Source organism: Epinephelus lanceolatus, chromosome 4 (genome assembly GCF_041903045.1).
Source record: "Epinephelus lanceolatus isolate andai-2023 chromosome 4, ASM4190304v1, whole genome shotgun sequence".
In the NCBI taxonomy this organism is placed as follows: domain Eukaryota; kingdom Metazoa; phylum Chordata; class Actinopteri; order Perciformes; family Serranidae; genus Epinephelus; species Epinephelus lanceolatus.
In genome coordinates this window covers 13,253,030-13,270,430 of record NC_135737.1, presented here as the reverse complement: position 1 = coordinate 13,270,430, position 17,401 = coordinate 13,253,030, and the positions used below count along the sequence as shown (strand labels likewise).

Below are 17,401 nucleotides of genomic sequence, written 5' to 3'. Positions count from 1 at the left end.
GTCCCACTGAGTAATAAAGCAGAAAGGGATTGTAAGCCAGAACTTTAGGAAAACCTGACATTTATGCATGTAATCAAAAGATAACAAATGACATATGTAGCAGTAGGTCATAAGGACCCTGCAGAGAACAGAGGCTAGAGGCCAATCAGAGGGGGTAGGAGGGACTGATTGGCAGCAGGTGTGACTGCAGCAGCACTCTTCAAACTGTGTGTGCTCACTGTGGCTGTGGCTGTGACTGTGACTGCTTGATTCCCTCTGACTCTGGTAGGGTGGACTTTTAACGTTGTTTTATAGTTATGTTAGTATTTTAATTGTTAGGGTAAAGTAGGGGTGCTTCCACCCCGAAGTATTTGTATTTTAATGATTTTAATTGTGGGTCTACCATGTTTTTAGGTCTAACTTGAGTGTCACACAGCACAGAGGTATGTAAAACAACCAGCATTTTAAACCTCTCGTGTCTGACCAAGTAAATTAACTGTGCTTTGTTTGTTTCCAGGCAAAGCGCTGGCTGCCGTTTATTTTATTTTAGTATTATGTATTTTATTTTTATTGATTGTATTGTTTTACTGTTTAGTGTAGGATTTAAACTGTTTAGAGTTTTAATACTCTGTCTTCTTCTGTTTCTAGTGCGGCGGTTGGTGGGGCCCTCCATTCTCCAATGTGGTTGACGCTGGGAGTTCACTTTAGATGGTGGTGTGGTTTGTGGTGGCACATTGTTAATTGTGTGGTGTTTTATTTGAAATGTGTTGAGTTTTGGTTTCTTTGAATATGTAGTATACTCCCAGTGTCCCAGCAGTGAGTGGTTGGTGTCCCAACCGTAGTACGACTGTCTGTCCTCTTCTTCTTCTTTGCTGGTGTTTTTAGAGTTTTAGTCATAATCAAATAAATGACATGCGTATGACCCACACTGGCTGCTGTGGCATCTTTATTGAAGCCCTTGTGTCTCTCCTGAAAGGCTACACATATATAACAAAAGAACAAAACATCCAATTTTAAAGGGATGTTGGGGAGATTCCTTCCACCATCTTCTACACTCTGATAGATTCTCTCTCTTTTTATGTACTCATAACCACACCAGAAAAACTGAAAGATTGTCTTTGTCAATAACTTACGAAATGAAAAGGGCATTGGATAAATGTAAGTTAAATGTAGCAATGCAGGTAAAATGTCAGATTTAATGGCCATTGTTTTGCCTATGTATGTCAACCTCCTAGTTTTCCAAACAGATATTTTTTTGTCTACCAGGTTCAATTTCTGGGACCAGTTATAAAACCCACCTCGCTCAGGATGTCCAAAGGAAACACCAAGTATGTTCATTGGACCAGTACATAAAGTTAAACCAAAAAGAATATCTTTTCTCCAACTCCATGCTCCCAAAAACTGTTGTATTGTGTCTCCCAAAAAATTGCAAATATTGTATCTTTTTCTTGTTTATTTTTGACCCAGAAGCAATCGAAAAATGATCCAACACACCAAGGGCCTCTCCCAGAGTGTTGTCATCTGCTACATACAATACCAAGTCATCTGAATATTGCGACAATTTCAAAACCTCCCCCCCGGCAGAGAAATGCCTCTGATATTAGAATTCTTTCTAACTGAACATGCTAACGGTTCTGCATATAAAACTGGTCTGTTGGATTTCCTTACTAATGTTACCATTCACATTTACTCTGCTATTAATGTCATTATACAGAATCTTTATCCAGTTCATAAAATTAACTCCAAACCCAAAACTGGACAATACTCTAATCAAAAAGGAATGATTTACTCTATCAAATGCTTTTTGTTGGTCTAGACTGACACATATAGCTGACAGATTTCTGTCTTCTATGTCAGTAAGTCTCTGTGTAATTGAATGTTCCATGAAATCCTCCTTCCTGCCACCCCATTAGTTTGATCAATGCCTACAATAAATGGCATTACAGTAGCCAGCCGGTTTGTTATGACTTTACTCAAAATTTTATAATCTACACACAGCAATGTCAGCGGCCGATAATTAACTAGGAACAATGGATCGTCTTTTTTATAGAGTAAGGATACTACTCCCTCTCACATACTTACTCATTTTCTCACATTCAAGGATTTCATTAAACACCTCCAGCAAATGATGCCCAATTAAAAACCAAAAGGTCATGTAAAATTCTTTCGCAAGCCCATCCCTACCTGGAACTTTTTTATCTTTCATTGACTTTAAGGCAATATACAACTCTTCCAACTTTAGTCCTTCTTCTAACTTTACTTTTAAATCCAGGGGTACCTTTTTATCTATGCAATCTAAGAAATAATTCCCTTTGTCTATGTCAGTATTTCCATTTCAAATAGTTTATCGTAATGTAATCTTGCCATCTCCACTATTTCTTCATTATTTTCACAAACATGCCCATTCTCTCTTTTCAACCCCTGTATTACCTGTTTTTTCCTTTGTGCCCGAGCTTTCTTAAAAAAATAAGCAGAACATTTCTCATCTTCTTCATATTTTCCCCTCTGTAATTTAAATGTAAAATTTCGAGCTCTTTGTTCGCACATCTCCTGCTGCTCCTTCAGCAACACAGTTAACTTGTCTTTATCTATCTCCTTTCCAGTTATATTATACTGAGTATATAGATCTTGGATTTTCTTTTGAATTTCACGAAAAGAATTATGTTTATGTTTAGATCGTTTTTTACAAAAAAATGAGTATGTACTGTTTTATCCTGTTTTTTGTATCGTCCCACCACTCTATAGTAGACGAGTATAGACTTTTTAGTTTGACACATCTATTAAAAAAAACCTGGAAGGTGTCTTTTCCAGTAACCTTTCCCGTAGTTTGATGTTTGTAGTTCTAATGATGCTGAAAGTAAGCTGTGGTCTGAGTAATAAACAGGGGACGTCCGAACATTAGTCATTTTAGTGTCACGTGGAATGAAAATATAATCTATTCTACTCTTGGCTCCACTGCTATTTTCCCAAGTGAAACCAGCATCTTTTTTCTTAATTAACCTGTAAGTATCTACCAAATTGAATTTTTGTAGTCGGGATTTAAGTAAGGAGATATTACAACCTTTATCTATGGAAATATTAAAGTCTCCTGCTACATAAACCAGTCAGTTTGTCATAAAACAGGTATCGAGGGATTTAAAAAGCTCCCTGCGGGCAGCAGAATTGGTATGTGCATATACTTTAATAATTCTCAGTTGTTTGTTTCGCCAGTTTAGATCAACTACAAGGACTCTCCCATGAACGAAAGAAAAACAATCTACTATCTCTATTTCTCTATTATTCCCACATATTAATCCCACCCCACTTGAATGCACGCCGCCCACACTCCACCTAGATTCCCCTTTTACCCATTCTCTAGAGAAATTAACAATGTCATTTTCACTTTTTAGGTGTACTTCTTGAAGTAAGCAAACAGTGAAGCTAAGTGTGGCTAAATGGGAAAATACAGACCTTCTCTTTTTTGTGTTTTGTAGCGTTCAAAGTTATGATTTTGAAATCCATTATTCTTAATGAATTTACTGTCTTTTACTTGGTGTTAGTAAGGATGGGGAAACTGTGCCTGAACAACTTAACTTGGGGGGCATGGAGCTGGATTCGGTGTGTTGGGGTTCCTCGTCAGCAGGAATGACATCAGCAGGAACATCGTCGGCAACCTCGCTCTCATCCAGCAGAGGGCTGAAGCTGGAGTCTGGAGGTAGCATTGTAAGATCTGGATCTTGTGTTGATGTTTCTGGGCTGAAAACAACCTTCCTTTTTTTTTTTAAATATCTTTTCCGATTTCTCTTGGTCATTATGTTCCATCCATCCATCAGCTGGTCGCCGTCTGCTTTCCTGGCCTCCCCCACCTCACCAGTAGCTGGTGTAGGAGTTGCGATTGCCACCACAACCATCTCCGTGTTGTTGCAGTCCTTTGGTTTGATCTCCACTTGGGTATCTCGCTGCTCCTCTTGCTGTTTTCGGATTTCCACCAACACGACTCCAATGTCTCTCAAGCCCTCTCACCTCCCCTATCAGCTGTGCCATCCTACAAAGCCACTGCATAGGATTTTGGCCTAGGGCAGTCTCTGGCTAGATGGTATTCGGAGCTGCACACGTCACACCTTTTTGTTTTCAGACAGTCCTTGATGAGGTGGCCCAACTCACCACAGTTCCGACATCGAACATGTGTGCAGGTCTCCTGTATGTGTGGCATTTTCGACAGAACTTCGGCTGCCCAGCATAGACCAGGTAGCCACGGTTCCCACCAATGGTGAAGACAGCTGGGGGGTGGCAAAACCCATCGTATCCACTGGCTTCCTCTTTCAGCTGGACATGGAACTGCCTTTTCCCAGTCCAGATACCCAAGGCATCCTTTATTTCTTTAATGCCAGGTAGGACTACTGCATATCTCCCAAGGAAAAATCTTATGGTCTCTTTGCTCACCCATGGGTTGTGCATGTGGACGGTCACAACACGATAGTTATTTCGGAACTAGGATGTCACTTGAAAGGGTTTCAGTACTGGGCTGGCTTGCTGGGCAACTAAGACACGTACCTCCTCCATTTGTGCGCTTGAGTTGAAAGTGACGTCGTAGTATCCACTTGTCATGTTTTGTTGTAGGCAAAAGATGTCTTCTGGTCGTAAACTTAGGGCTTCGATGAGCACATTCTTCCCAAAGGAGACTCTGTCAGGTACTTCTTTGTCTTTTGTCTCGAATCTCAATGTGTTCTTCAGGTTCAGTCCAGCTGATTTCTCTGCCGACTGCAGTATGGTCGATGCCGCCATCCCCACTCAGGAGTTGTGTTGGGATGCGTTTTTGTCAGCTTTTAGCCACCCAGCTGAAAAGCAAAAAAACTTACTGCCGTCCCATACACCGCATGACTGACAATTGTAGTAACTGATAAGAACAGATTTTTTATTATTTTTTTTCATATCCATCCATCTCCAAGCCATTCTGCAATTCAAACCGGACAGCATTCCGTCTCGAGGTTGTAGGTACCACCATGGCGCAGGGTGTGGTGTCCTGCAAAGAACTTGCCACGTCCCTTACACCGCAGAGAGATATCATTTTTAATTTTTTAATTTTTTAAACTTTATTAAGTACATTTCAGATATACATCATGGCAGTTTTTTTTAACATCTCTTCCAGACAATGTGCTTTGTATTACCCACAAACCATACACAATAGATCAAGTTCAATGCACTAAAGAAAAACAAAAACAAAAATCAAAACTACATCATAAATACTGACAACACTGATGATCAATTTCGACATCTATTTGGCATTGTGGTTTAAAAGGACCAATGCTATATAATAACAGATAGTTCCATACTACCTAGACATTTCCTGTGCATAAATATTTTCAAACATTTGTTAGGAAACTTTAAAGTTAGTAGGGACCCTCCACATTTCAAGCTTTTTTCTGTCGTCTTTACATGATTTATCTTTCAAGATGTAGTCTCTGAAGATGTTCAACGTACTTTTTAAAACAATCTCTTTTGGAGCATTGTATTTTTTGAAAACCAAAATATTTCTGGCCTTCCATAAACTATCCTTTACACAGTTTATCACTACCCACCATTTTTTGACATTTTCTGGTGGTGTTTCTTGTGTAATACCATATGCAATATCATCATAGCACACTGGGGTCCTATACAGCTTCCCCAACCAAGGAATTACCAGTGACCAAACATCTTTTACGAAAGGGCAAGACCAAAAAAGGTGGAAAACAGATTTATCATTGCCACAGGTTGGTCTAGGGCACTTGGAAATCCGAGTGCAGTGCCTCCTTTCAAGAAAGGCTCTTGTAGGCAAACACTGATGGGCAATTTGCCAGGCTAAGTTTTTATGTGTGTTAGTCAAAATTTTGTTGTTGATATTTGACCAGACTCTTTTGCATCTTTCTTCTGTCAGTGTGCCCACAGGAGTCAGTCTTGACAGTTGAGGAGACAAAAACTTCTCTATGTTGGTTCTCGAGATTTTTCCTGGTGGGATTGCTGCAAGTCCCTGGGTTAAGCTTTGAGCTACTATACTATAGACTGACGGGCAGCTTTCTGCATATGGTACACTTAAGGGTGGTCTTTTGCCCCAGGCAGTGAGTACATTACGCCCTACCCACAACATTGCAAAATGATTCCAAGTATGGCCCTTTTCAGTGCTCAGACAGGCTTTCAAGATAGGTGTTCAAACATAGCTTTTAACTTCCCTTCTATCTCTGGGACTGCTTTACCTCCTTTTTCCACAGGCCTATACATGATGTCTCTTTTCAATTTCTCATGTTGGTTTCCCCAAATAAAATGAAAGATGGTCTTTCTGAGGAACGCCATTATTTTGTGGGGGATGGGGAAAGTGGCTGCAAGGTGTGTTAAAGAACCCAAGACTTTTGCTTTTACAACCAAAACTTTCCCTGTGAAGGAGAGCTCTCTATCCTGCCACTGCATCAATTTGCCTGTTAATTTTGGTAGGTTGGAGTCCCAATTACGAGTCTCCATGTTTTCTCCCATCTGGTGTTCTCCCTTTCTAACAGGCCCAGGTCTTCAATGGGTTCTCGCCAATTGAGGTGCAAGGTTTCACTTTTGTTCTTGTTGACCTTTGTCCCTGAGGCCAGAGTGAAAAGATCACATAAGGCCAATGTTTCCCTGACAGACCTGTTGTCAGACAAAAGCAGGGTTAGGTCATCCATGTAAAGGGACAACTTTGCCTGCCTACCTGTGCTACCTGGCACGGGTATCCCTTTGATGTTCCTGTTGTTTCTTAAGGCAAAGGCTAGAGGTTCAATGGCTAAAATGAACAGGATTGGGGAAAGGGCACAGCCCTGCCGAACACCTGATTGTATGTCAAAAGGGTCTGTGCTTTCTCCATTCACCATCACTACACTGTTACATCCTGTATACAGCAAATCCACCCACTTTCTAAACACCTGGCCAAAATTCAAATGGGTAAGGACAGCCTTGATGTAGTCATGACTAACATTATCAAAGGCTTTTTCCAGATCCAAACCCAGAATGCACAAAGTGAGGTTGCGATCTTGACAGTAAAGGTAGGAGTCTCTGACCAGGGCTAGACTGTCAGTCATAGACCGCCCTGGGACACCACAAGTCTGGTTGATATGTACTAGTTTTTTTACAATGGGTTGGATCTGGAAAAATAAGGCCTTTGACAGTATCTTGGCATCTACCCCCAGCAGTGTCAGAGGTCTCTTCAGGTCCTCTTTTGGTCCAGGGAGAAATCAAGCCTCTCTGCAATGATGGGGGTAGTGTGCCTGTGGCAAAACTTTCTTTAAAAACTTCCAAAAGGGGGTCTTTTAGCTGGTCCCAGAAGCTTGCATAGAATTCTTTTGGTAGGCCATCTATACCTGGAGTCTTATTATTTTCCATACTCTGCATAGCTTTTGTTAGCTCGGCAATTGTCAAGTCCTCCTCTAACAGATCTCTGGATGTATTGTCAAGTTTATTAGTTAGCTGTTAGAGAAAAAAACTCATTGTATCTTGAGATATCTGTCTTTTTTGGTAAAGATTGGAAAAGAAGGACTTGACAATGGCGGGGATTTCGCAACTGTCAGACACCTCGTTCCCTTCTTGATCTAATACTGATTGTATATGGTATTTGGACTTTGCCAGTTTTTTGAAGAAATACCGGGTACATTTTTGTTCTCCTCTAAATGTTGAATCTGACTTCTTGTAAGTAGACCTCTACTTTTTTCATTAGCTAGTCTCATCATTTCCTTTTTTAGTTTAGCAATGTCTTCCTCCACCTCAAAACCGGAGAGGGCTAGAAGGTAGTAGCGTTGTAGCCTCCCTTGAAGCCTAGCTTGGAAGGCCCGCTTCTTGGCTGCTGCCCTCTTACCTGCTGACATGAAAAAAGACACCATCATTTAACTCAAAGTCCACACAAAGGAGTCTGCCATCAATCACCCTTTGAACCCTTTGGATACAGAAGGATTGGCCTCTCATGAGAATTGCCACTCCAGAGGATCTATTTTTATTGTCCCCTGACCAAAAGGAGGCGCCGTGTGTCCATCTTTTTCTGAAAAGACTATAATTGTCCTTGTAGGGGACATTACACTCTTGTAAAAGGAATATGTCATCAGTCCCACTGTACAGTTGGTCAAAAACAGTTTGGCACTTACAGTTTTTCTCAATTGCTAAAACACTAAAACCCATTGGCTGAACAAAGTTCGCAGTTGCCTGAACTCATTTAGCTAATTGTGCAGTCTGTTGTCAATACCTTAAACCATTTCACATGGTAAAACACAATTTGCAGATCTCACTTAGACTTTTCAGCAGAACTCTAAACACATTCTCATTCTCAAAACACATTCTGCACTCTAATGCACATGTCATCCATACTGGTAAACACAAGTGGCAACAATAAAATACAAATAGAGAACACATATCATTGATTAAACACAATCACTGAAAATTGATTTCACTTGTTTCAAATCATGTGACACAATCAATATAAGCCAGTTCAGAGAGCAAACAGGTTGTTGAAGGTGGGACGGAGAAAGTCAGGAGGGAAAATAATGCTTGTGATGTCGACGAAGTGCTCTGGCCTGACCTAGCCCAAAGACAAGAAGAAGCACATTGATCACATGTTTACTCCTTTGATTTTTGTATTGTATACTGTATTACAGTGCATTGTAGGCTGTATACTGTAGCCTACAATAAACAAATTGTCTGGCCCTGAACATTGTGCTTTCCATTTGTTTACAGTACTGACTGCTCAATAGATTTTGACTGGTTGCAGGTTCATATCAACAAAGAACAAGAATTACAGTATCACAGAAACAAAGGACAAGTTTGTGAGATGCAGGGTACAGTACTGTAAAAATAGGGGTGCAAGGAGGAGGAAGAACAAAAAAAATTGCAAAGAGCAAAGCAGAGTATAATTTCTGATCAATTTTGAGCTACTATGATAGAACATGTTTTCATTCATCAAAAGACAATGACAGAAGAGGAGAAAGTGCTCAGGGATTCTGGGTCAAGAAAGGGGGAAGAAGTGGGTAGGGGGAGGGGCCATACCTCTTGGGTCTGTTGTGAGGGGGAAGAGTCATCACCTGATGTCTCCTTTTGGCGCTTCTGGGACGATGTCTGGCCTGATGATGGGCTGTCCGAGAACAAAGGCAGGGACTGCGGTAATTCCTCAGTCACCTCCAAAGGTTGCCTCAATTCAGAGGTATTAGGGGCGTCTTCTATGGGTGGTGGGAGGTCACCCATCATGACCTCCAGGAGGTCTCTGCAATCCTTGGCGGTAATGATGGTGGGGTTTCCAGAGGCAGTTTGCTGGGCTGCTGGTAGGTCACCTTGACTCTCTGTAGCCTCCTGAGAAATTGAGTCTTTCCCCTCATCCTGTGGAATGTCGACTGGATCGGCACTCCTGTCTAAAGACTCACCCTGCTCAGTTTGCTCGTTGTGGGTTATTGGGACCTCTGCTTCCTTCAGGCTGAGCATCTGGAGCTGACTCCTCTCCTTGACCATCAGGTCTTGAGTTCTCCCCCTCTGGAGCAGGCTGCTCCTCTGCTGATGGTTCCGCTGTCTGGTAGGGGTCTTGTTGCCTTGCTCTGTTTGCATAGGATTCTGGGCAGCTTCTGAAAGAGTGAGTGCTAGCTCCACAGAGGTTACACCTCATAGGCTGGTCACAGTTCCTAGTGGAGTGGGTGGAAACCTTGCAATTCTTGCAAAACGTGGCATTGCAATTAGCTGCCAGGTGGTCGAGACAGCCACACTTCCTACAGTCCTTGGGCTGACCATGGTAGAAAACATGGCCTCTAACGGGCCCCAGCTGGATAGTAGAGGGAAAGTGGTGAAGAGGTCCTATTTCCCTTTCTCGTCTGAGCCGCACATAGAAACGGCGGGCCCCAGTCCGAATCCCATCTTGATCACGTAGCTCCTTGCCTCTCAGAACCGTACAATGAAAGGATAGCCAGGTCTGTATATCTTCTGTTGAAATCTTTTCAGAGAACATTATCACTGTAACTGCTCTGGCATCTCTTTCAGAAAGTGGAATTAGGGTGATTTTCTCCAGCCCAGGAGTATTAGGTTTCTTCAGGTTAAACCTTTCAATGCACTGTTCAAAGTAGGTGAAGGTAGCGAAGATGACCTCAGAGACTTTCCTACCTGAGAGCAAAGATGTAATTCAGTTGCATCGCTGAAAAGCCGAGAATAGTCTGGAGGACATTTCTGCTGAATTGCAAACGATCCATTTTCAGATTTTCTTGAAGTTCAAAGCGGACGGCATTTCTTCTTGTTCCATATGAAGTCATCGTGGCAAGGTTAGGTTGGATGTAGGTGTTGATAGTAGAAAAACATGACACAGGCATCAGGAAGAGGTAGAACGCCATCAATGCCTCACCCTGGGTGAACCACCTTCTTGATCATGGTATCTCCCCTGCCAGGTAAGTATGACATGTACACCTCACACACAGGGGCCTCATTCACGGTCATACGATGATAGGTGATGGTGCTGGCAATGTATAGCAATGACCAGTCCAGAACCACACACTATAAAGGCTCTGATAATCTACAGGACGCTAATATACAAGAGACACTTTTGTAGTGAGACTGAACAAAACTTGTTCACATTTTACTTGAGAGAAATGGGCACATACCTCATCACGCCATGCTGTATATCCATAGTAAAAGCTAAGCTAACATGGCCAGGCTGTCCATTGATCGCCAATAAATGAGGCAAAAACCTAAGTGAGTTCACACCAGACAAAGATAAATGACACTGCAATCAAGTGTTGTTTGATCTGCATTTAAAAGAAAAAAGTCAGCGGAAAGACTAAAAAACAGGCCTGTCTCCTCACATTAGAGACACGGCGTGATCCGCCCGCTGCTGCCACCTATTGGTCTGGAGTGTGAACAACACTTTGTTAAAAATATATCCACATGCTTCTCTGTTTGAAACTAAAGGAAAGAAGAAAATAATATTATAAATAAAAGCGCAACCATATGAAGAGTGTTTGCCTTTCTTTTGACATATCGGCACAGACCCGACTGTGGCAAACAGCGGCAGAAATTATGCAGAGTGGATTTTCACGTTGGGGGAATGGATCTATTCATCTGACTGAACTGGCAGCTAGTGGTCTCACTCAACAGGTACCGGTTCAATTCATTTTACAGTGAGATGCATGTAACAGGTCCTCAAAAGGAAAGTGCCAGACAGTGGCGAAAAGTTCAAACACGGCCAAAGTTCCAAAAAGAGAAGTTGGGCAAGTGTGTAAATCATGCCATAGCGCATGACTATTAGAAATGCGCACCTGGTAGAGGGGCTCAGTCAACACATACGCAATTTGCACACTAGCATGGCGAAAACAAGAAATCAAGGCGAGGGCACATTAGAGACGCGTCCTACGTGGTCTGTTTTCAACACGTTGAGGGAGGGGGTAGCACCGTTCCTGGAAGTGCTGCAATACCAGGTCGATGCGTGGAGTGGACGGGGCAAGCCCCTTTTCCATCTCCCTGCTCCAAAAAGCAATTTAATATATGGTTCCCGGGTAGGGGACGTATCAGATATTAAACTGATAAGAACAGATTTTTTCTTTTGAAAATTTTTTCATTGACACTTATATCAGACGTTTTACATAAACCTTCAAATGTTTAAGGCATACAATTTTAAGTTATAAAAGTGACAAAATAATGATAAATAATGTAATCTGTAAAAAACCAAGCTTAAACGATTAAAAAAAATCTTTTAAGAAATATTACAGATAAAATTGTCACAAGTTAAAGGTTTAAATAAAAGCGTTTCTTCAATGAATGTCCAATGTGTCGAGTGTCCACAATAAAAGTCTGTAAAGGGGAGTGCAAAAGTTAAAATGTCTTCTGTCCTTTGCAGTGCAGGAGCGGAAAGAATCCCTACCAAGGGTAACTCATTCCGCTCCCCCAACCAGTTTGGTCTCTCGGGATCCTGTCCTGGTGCTCAGAGGAGATCCCCACCCTGAAGCTCCTTCCCACCTGCCTCACCCGGAGAGTCAGGCCGCTGCTGCTTTGACCTTTTCCTGTGTAGCTCCGACTCCTTCATCCGAATGGGCACAGAGGCGATTCTTCTTTGTGGCTGCGTCCTAGGCCTGCCACCTGCAGCTTCGGCCTCTTTGACCATTGCTGCGGCCATTCGGATCGCAGCCGCGGGGGGGATCTGCATGTGCTTTCTTGCCAGCAAGTTTCTGGAGGTCCATATGGCGTATTTGATGGCGGCCAGGGTGAGCCACTGTTTGGCGAAGTCACAGGTTGGAATGTGTTCTTGGCTCACCCCATACATTACCAACGGTGCTGTGAGGACCTCCCTTGCTGGCAAGTACGGGAATTTTAAGGAGTCGGCTGTTGCCCACTGGTCTACGGCAGCACTGCACTCCCAGAGCAAGTGCCTCACCGACTCAGGCGCGCCACAACCTGGCGCCACAACCTGGCCCAACCATCACGGCCCTGACTGGGAGGATCTCATGAGCCACCATCCATGACAGGTCCCGGAGTCTGTTTGGGAGAGCGGAATGGTTCACGTTGCGCCAAACTGATGATGGCTCGCCAAATGTGAGCCAGCGCACTGGACTCACTGGTTCCCGCTCCTGCACAACAGAGATAAGAGAGCGTTGGTTAGATAAAATTTGCAACTCCTCCTGCTCAAGATTAAAACAACATAGAAAGGACTGGATAACAGCATAAGCTGGTGGTAAGTTAAAGGACACAGGCACTTTAAGATCACTGGTTAAAATCTTGATTTTCCTGAGGTAGGTCCCCATCCAGAACCGTGTCATTGCTGCTGTCTTGGGGTTTCTGGATGGGGCTGTAGCGGCTGTGATATGAAGTGTGGTGTATCTGCTTCCTAAAAACAAGTGTAGGTCCGGCACTGCTTTTCCTCCTTTTTCTTTTGGCTTCTTCATGATGTCCCTCTTTAGTCGTTCCCACTTTGACCCCCACAGGAAATAAAAAATGGCACGCTCAAGGTCCAATATTGCTTTTCTAGGTGGGATAAAAACAGAACTGGTAAGTAAAAGCAAAGGTAAAATCACTGCTTTGATGATTAAAACCTTTCCTTCCATCGTCAGTCCCCTAAGTCTCCAGTACCCCAGTCTCTGCCTAACTTTCCCTACCATGTCTGGCCAATTAGTTTCCCCTCCCCCCTCCCTATCAAATTTGACCCCGAGTATCCTCTGGTCAGTCTGGGTCACAGTCAGGGGGAGTCTTGTCATCTCAGTCATTTCCCAGGGTCCATAAAACTGGGCTTGGGTCTTGCTCCTGTTAAGCTTTGACCCAGAAGCCCGTCCAAACCAGTCAGTCAAGTCAAGTGTCCTGTTGACAGATAAAAGGTCAGTGCATAAGATATTAATGTCGTCCATATATAAAATGCATTTTGTGTCCAGTCCCCCGCTCCCTGGTACTCTAACCCCAGTGATTCGTTTGTCCCTTCTCAAGATCTGTGCCAGTGGTTCGATACAAGTAACATAGAGGAGGGCAGATAACGGACATCCCTGACGGACGCCGCAGTTTATATTCACTGCTTTTGTCAGATGCCCATTAACAACGAATTTGCTGGTAATGCCCCGGTACAGCAACCCCACCCAAGCTATAAATCTCTCTGGAAACCCCATTTTTTGCAGTACCTGGAAAAGGTACTGGTGCGAGACCCGATCAAAGGCTTTCTCAAAGTCTAAATTTAGAACTACTAGCCGGATGTTTCTGTCTCTCACATAACAGATGGTGTCTCGGATCAGTAGGAGGCTGTCGGTGATCCTCCTCCCCGGTATGGCACAGGCTTGATCCGGGTGAATCAAGTCATCTACAAACAAAGTCATTCGAGATGATAAGAGTTTGCTAAAAAGTTTACAGTCCAGATTTAAAAGCGTTATAGGTCTCCAGTTCTTCAAGTCAGTCTTGTCTTTGTCTTTGTGGAGTAGGGTTACTATCCCTATTCTAAAACTGTCAGGAAGTCGGTCGAGTCTTTCAAAATCCATAAAAACAGCAAGTAAGTCAGGTGCTAAAATGTCCCAAAAAGTCAAGTAAAATTCCAAGGGAAGCCCGTCTTGTCCTGGTGACTTTCCTGTTTTAAAGCTCTTAAGACCTTTGTTCAACTCTAAAAGTGTAAAATCTTGGGTTAAAAGCACACTGTCCTCAACTCTGTGTTCAATGAATTTTAAAACTTCAGTTATGGTGTCCGTTTCCACAGGTTTTTCACTGTATAGTTCTTTATAAAATGTTTCTATAGTTGTTTTAATTTCTCCTGTTGTTTCCGCTGTGCACCCATTTTCTGTCTTTAGTTTTAAAATGTTTCCCCCTTTATTTACAATTTTCTTAAAAAAATATCTTGTGCACTTCTCCCCTTCCTCTATCTCCCTTTCCCTGCTTCTTAAAATGACACCTTTGCTTTTGATTTCTGCTAATATCGACATCTCTGTTTTAACTTGTTTTATTTCTTCATTAAAATCCATCCCTTGTAGGTTTAGGTTAAAATATCTCTGGAGTCGTTTTTGCAGTCCCAACATGCGTCTGTCGTCCCTATCTTTTTTCTTCTTACCTGCCTGTCTAAAGAAAGTCTGGGTCCGTCCCTTAACCATTTCCCACCAGTGTGCACGTGTATCGTAAAAGTCTTGAAGGGTCTGCCACTCACTGTACTGCTCCCTATACTGCCTAACTAACTCCCTATCTTCTAAAAGGGAGCAGTTGAGTTTCCACAGACCACTTCCTGAAGTCACACCAGAAGGTAGTGATAGGGTGCAGGATAGCATTGCGTGATCGGAAAAGAACACCTGTGTTAATCTAGCATCGGTTGGTGGGCAATCACGGGATAAAATGTAATCTATGCGAGAGGCTCTGGTGCCATCACCACTGACCCAGGTGAAGCCCTCCTCTCTAGGATGCATGGTTTTAAAGCAGTCCAAGAGTTTAAAATCCCTGCATATGTCCTGTAATAAAACCGATGTTTTGTCAATTTTAAAATCTCCTCCTGCTCTTTTCCTATCGTTCCTGTTTAAAATACAATTAAGATCTCCCCCTACAACTAAAGGTGCCCTACCTAGCATGTGGGACTGCAAGTCTTTTAAAAGGTCATACCTGTCATTTTTTTCATTAAAACCATAAACATTTAAGACGTTAAAATCCTTTCCCATAAAAGTCAAGTGTGCTAAAAGTGCCCGACCGCTTCTCACCACAGTGCTGCCCTTCACCAAGACGAGAGGGTTTTTGATTAAAATGGCCACTCCGTCATTTTTATTTGCGTTGGATCCGCTCCAGATTGATGGATTTGGCCATAAGTCCTCCCACTCTCTATAGTGGTTTAAAAACGGTAGGCCACACTCCTGTATTAAAAACACATCTGACTTAAAAGTGTTAAGAAAGGATAAAACAGTCTGAGCTCTAACTCTCGACTTTACGCTTCTCACATTAATAGTTGAGAAGGTGAGAGTCATGAGTATGGTTAAAAATAACAAGTATGACATCCCAAAAGGCTAAAAGGTATTAAAAACAAGGACAGTTAATCACATTCATGTGAATGGAGTTCTTCCTTCACTTCTATGGGTGAAAAGTGAGGGGGGTGAACTCCATTTCCCTTTCGGACTCTTGGAGTTGGTCTCTGACGCAGGGTTGCGTTGAGTTTTGAGTCCTTAGGGGTTGATTGCAGAGCTATGGTTAAGAAAGAGGCCTCATTTGGAGAATCGGAAGGGAAGACTCTGGGTTCCTCCACAGATGAACTGTCTGAGTAGTCCCCAGCTCTTCCCTTCTTCTCTGTCACCGCAGGGGAGTCAGAGGACAATTCTGATATAGGCCTCTTGGCCTGCTGGGCATTGGGGAGGGTGGCATCCTCGCTATCAGTTTCCTGTTCGGTGCTAGTTCTGCCCTCTGCCTGCATCACCCCATCCTCTTCAACACTTTCCACTGGTGGGGCGATTGCAGGCCCCTCCCCTTCTCCCGCCTCACCTGATCCCTGCTCGCCAATCACAGGATTTGGCGGGAGATTTGAATTTTCCAGCCCAGCATCTTCAATTAGCTCTGTTAACTGTTCAACATTCTGTCCGTTTTCTGTTTGCTTTGTGGCTTTTACTTTGTTGGCAAAAGACTTGGGGCAGTCTCTGAAGAGGTGGTTAGTTTCTCCACAGAGATTGCACTTTCTGCTGTTGGTGCATTCCTGAAAAGTGTGTCCAATTTCTCTACATTTCCCACAAATGATCTGCTTGCATGCTTCTGCCAGGTGCCCATGTTCGCCACATTTGCAGCAGAGCTTGGGCTGGCCCTGGTAATGGATGTAGCCCCTGTTGTTACCCAGAACTATCATTGGTGGTAGCTGTTTCAGGCCCTGGAAGCCTTGGGGGTCCTGCCATTGCTGAATGGGGATCCTCCAAGCGCAATTCCAGATGCCATCCTCATCTCTCACCTTGGTAGCCTGGCCTTTCACAGTGCAGTATCTGCCCAGCCACAAACAAATATCGTCTGCATTCACTGTCTCATTGAACATTCTGACAATAACCGTTTTAGAGGCATTGTCAGTCAGTTTTTCAACAGTGAAAGCAGAAAACTGGGTCTTTTCATTTTCATATCGTGTCCAGAAATCTTTTAATGCAATTGCAGAACGAAAGCTCACGTCAAATCCTTTGTTGGACGGCAAAGTCACAATACAGTTTATGTCATCAGGCTTGAAGTTTAGGGTTCTCTGAATCAGTTTCCTTGAAAAATCAAGCCTTGACATAACCATGGGCTTTCCGTCAACCTCACTAAGTATAAAGCGGACACTGTGGTGCCTCCGCATGCCAGCATAGTTAGCCGACATGGTGGAAGCACCACACACTACAAATGAAAGACACTAAAACACTGTAAAATGCTACTGATAAGAACAGATACTACACTTGATCTTAGCCATAAGGCCGAGAAGCGATACTGACTGCTGAGTGAAGTGGGAGACTCAGTCTCCTCATTGTGACTCTAGCTCGCGGGTTCAATATGATTTCGATCGCTACAAAAACACACGGCAGACTGTGAACGTGAAGTTCGATGTTTTATGACTGATGGGCAACACAAATATGCATCCGATCGCAGACTTTTATTACAAAAGGTTATGGGAGTTAACGCGGGCCGAAAAGTGATACTGCCAATGGGTCAGCGGAAAAGGAGGGAGTCACAGCACGGTCTCTCGCGCCGACTGGTCGTAATCTGCTGTGTTTTTTTCGGCATGTTGTCAACCTTCAGAAGATTTCAAAACATACAGTGCATCCATCATAAATATCTGCAAACTAAAGTAAACAATTTAAGATTTGTCTCTACTCGTTGACTGTCTTTATATTAACAACGGAGAGCCGCTGCCACTGTGACTTGACACGTTTCGCTGAAAAATGCCCCACTTTTAATACGGTGGGCGGGGGCATCAGTTGCAACCCACATATTATTCTAAATGACTGAGTGTGAGGATATAACAATATCATAGGAGCTTCTTTTGCTTCTTCAGTAGTGGCAC

General features: G+C 43.1%; 1 non-coding gene and 2 pseudogenes across 1 annotated transcript; all 3 read right to left on the bottom strand.

The window, feature by feature from the left end:
* Positions 1 to 11,344: 11,344 nt before the first annotated feature.
* LOC144462907 (U2 spliceosomal RNA) lies at positions 11,345 to 11,518 on the bottom strand (annotated as a pseudogene).
* A 406-nt stretch (positions 11,519 to 11,924) lies between these two features.
* On the bottom strand, positions 11,925 to 16,408 carry LOC144462829 (uncharacterized; annotated as a pseudogene).
* A 236-nt stretch (positions 16,409 to 16,644) lies between these two features.
* On the bottom strand, positions 16,645 to 16,826 carry LOC144462918 (U2 spliceosomal RNA). The gene has a single exon (XR_013491062.1). It is a non-coding gene; the product is annotated as a U2 spliceosomal RNA (small nuclear RNA).
* Between the last annotated feature and the right edge of the window lie 575 nt (positions 16,827 to 17,401).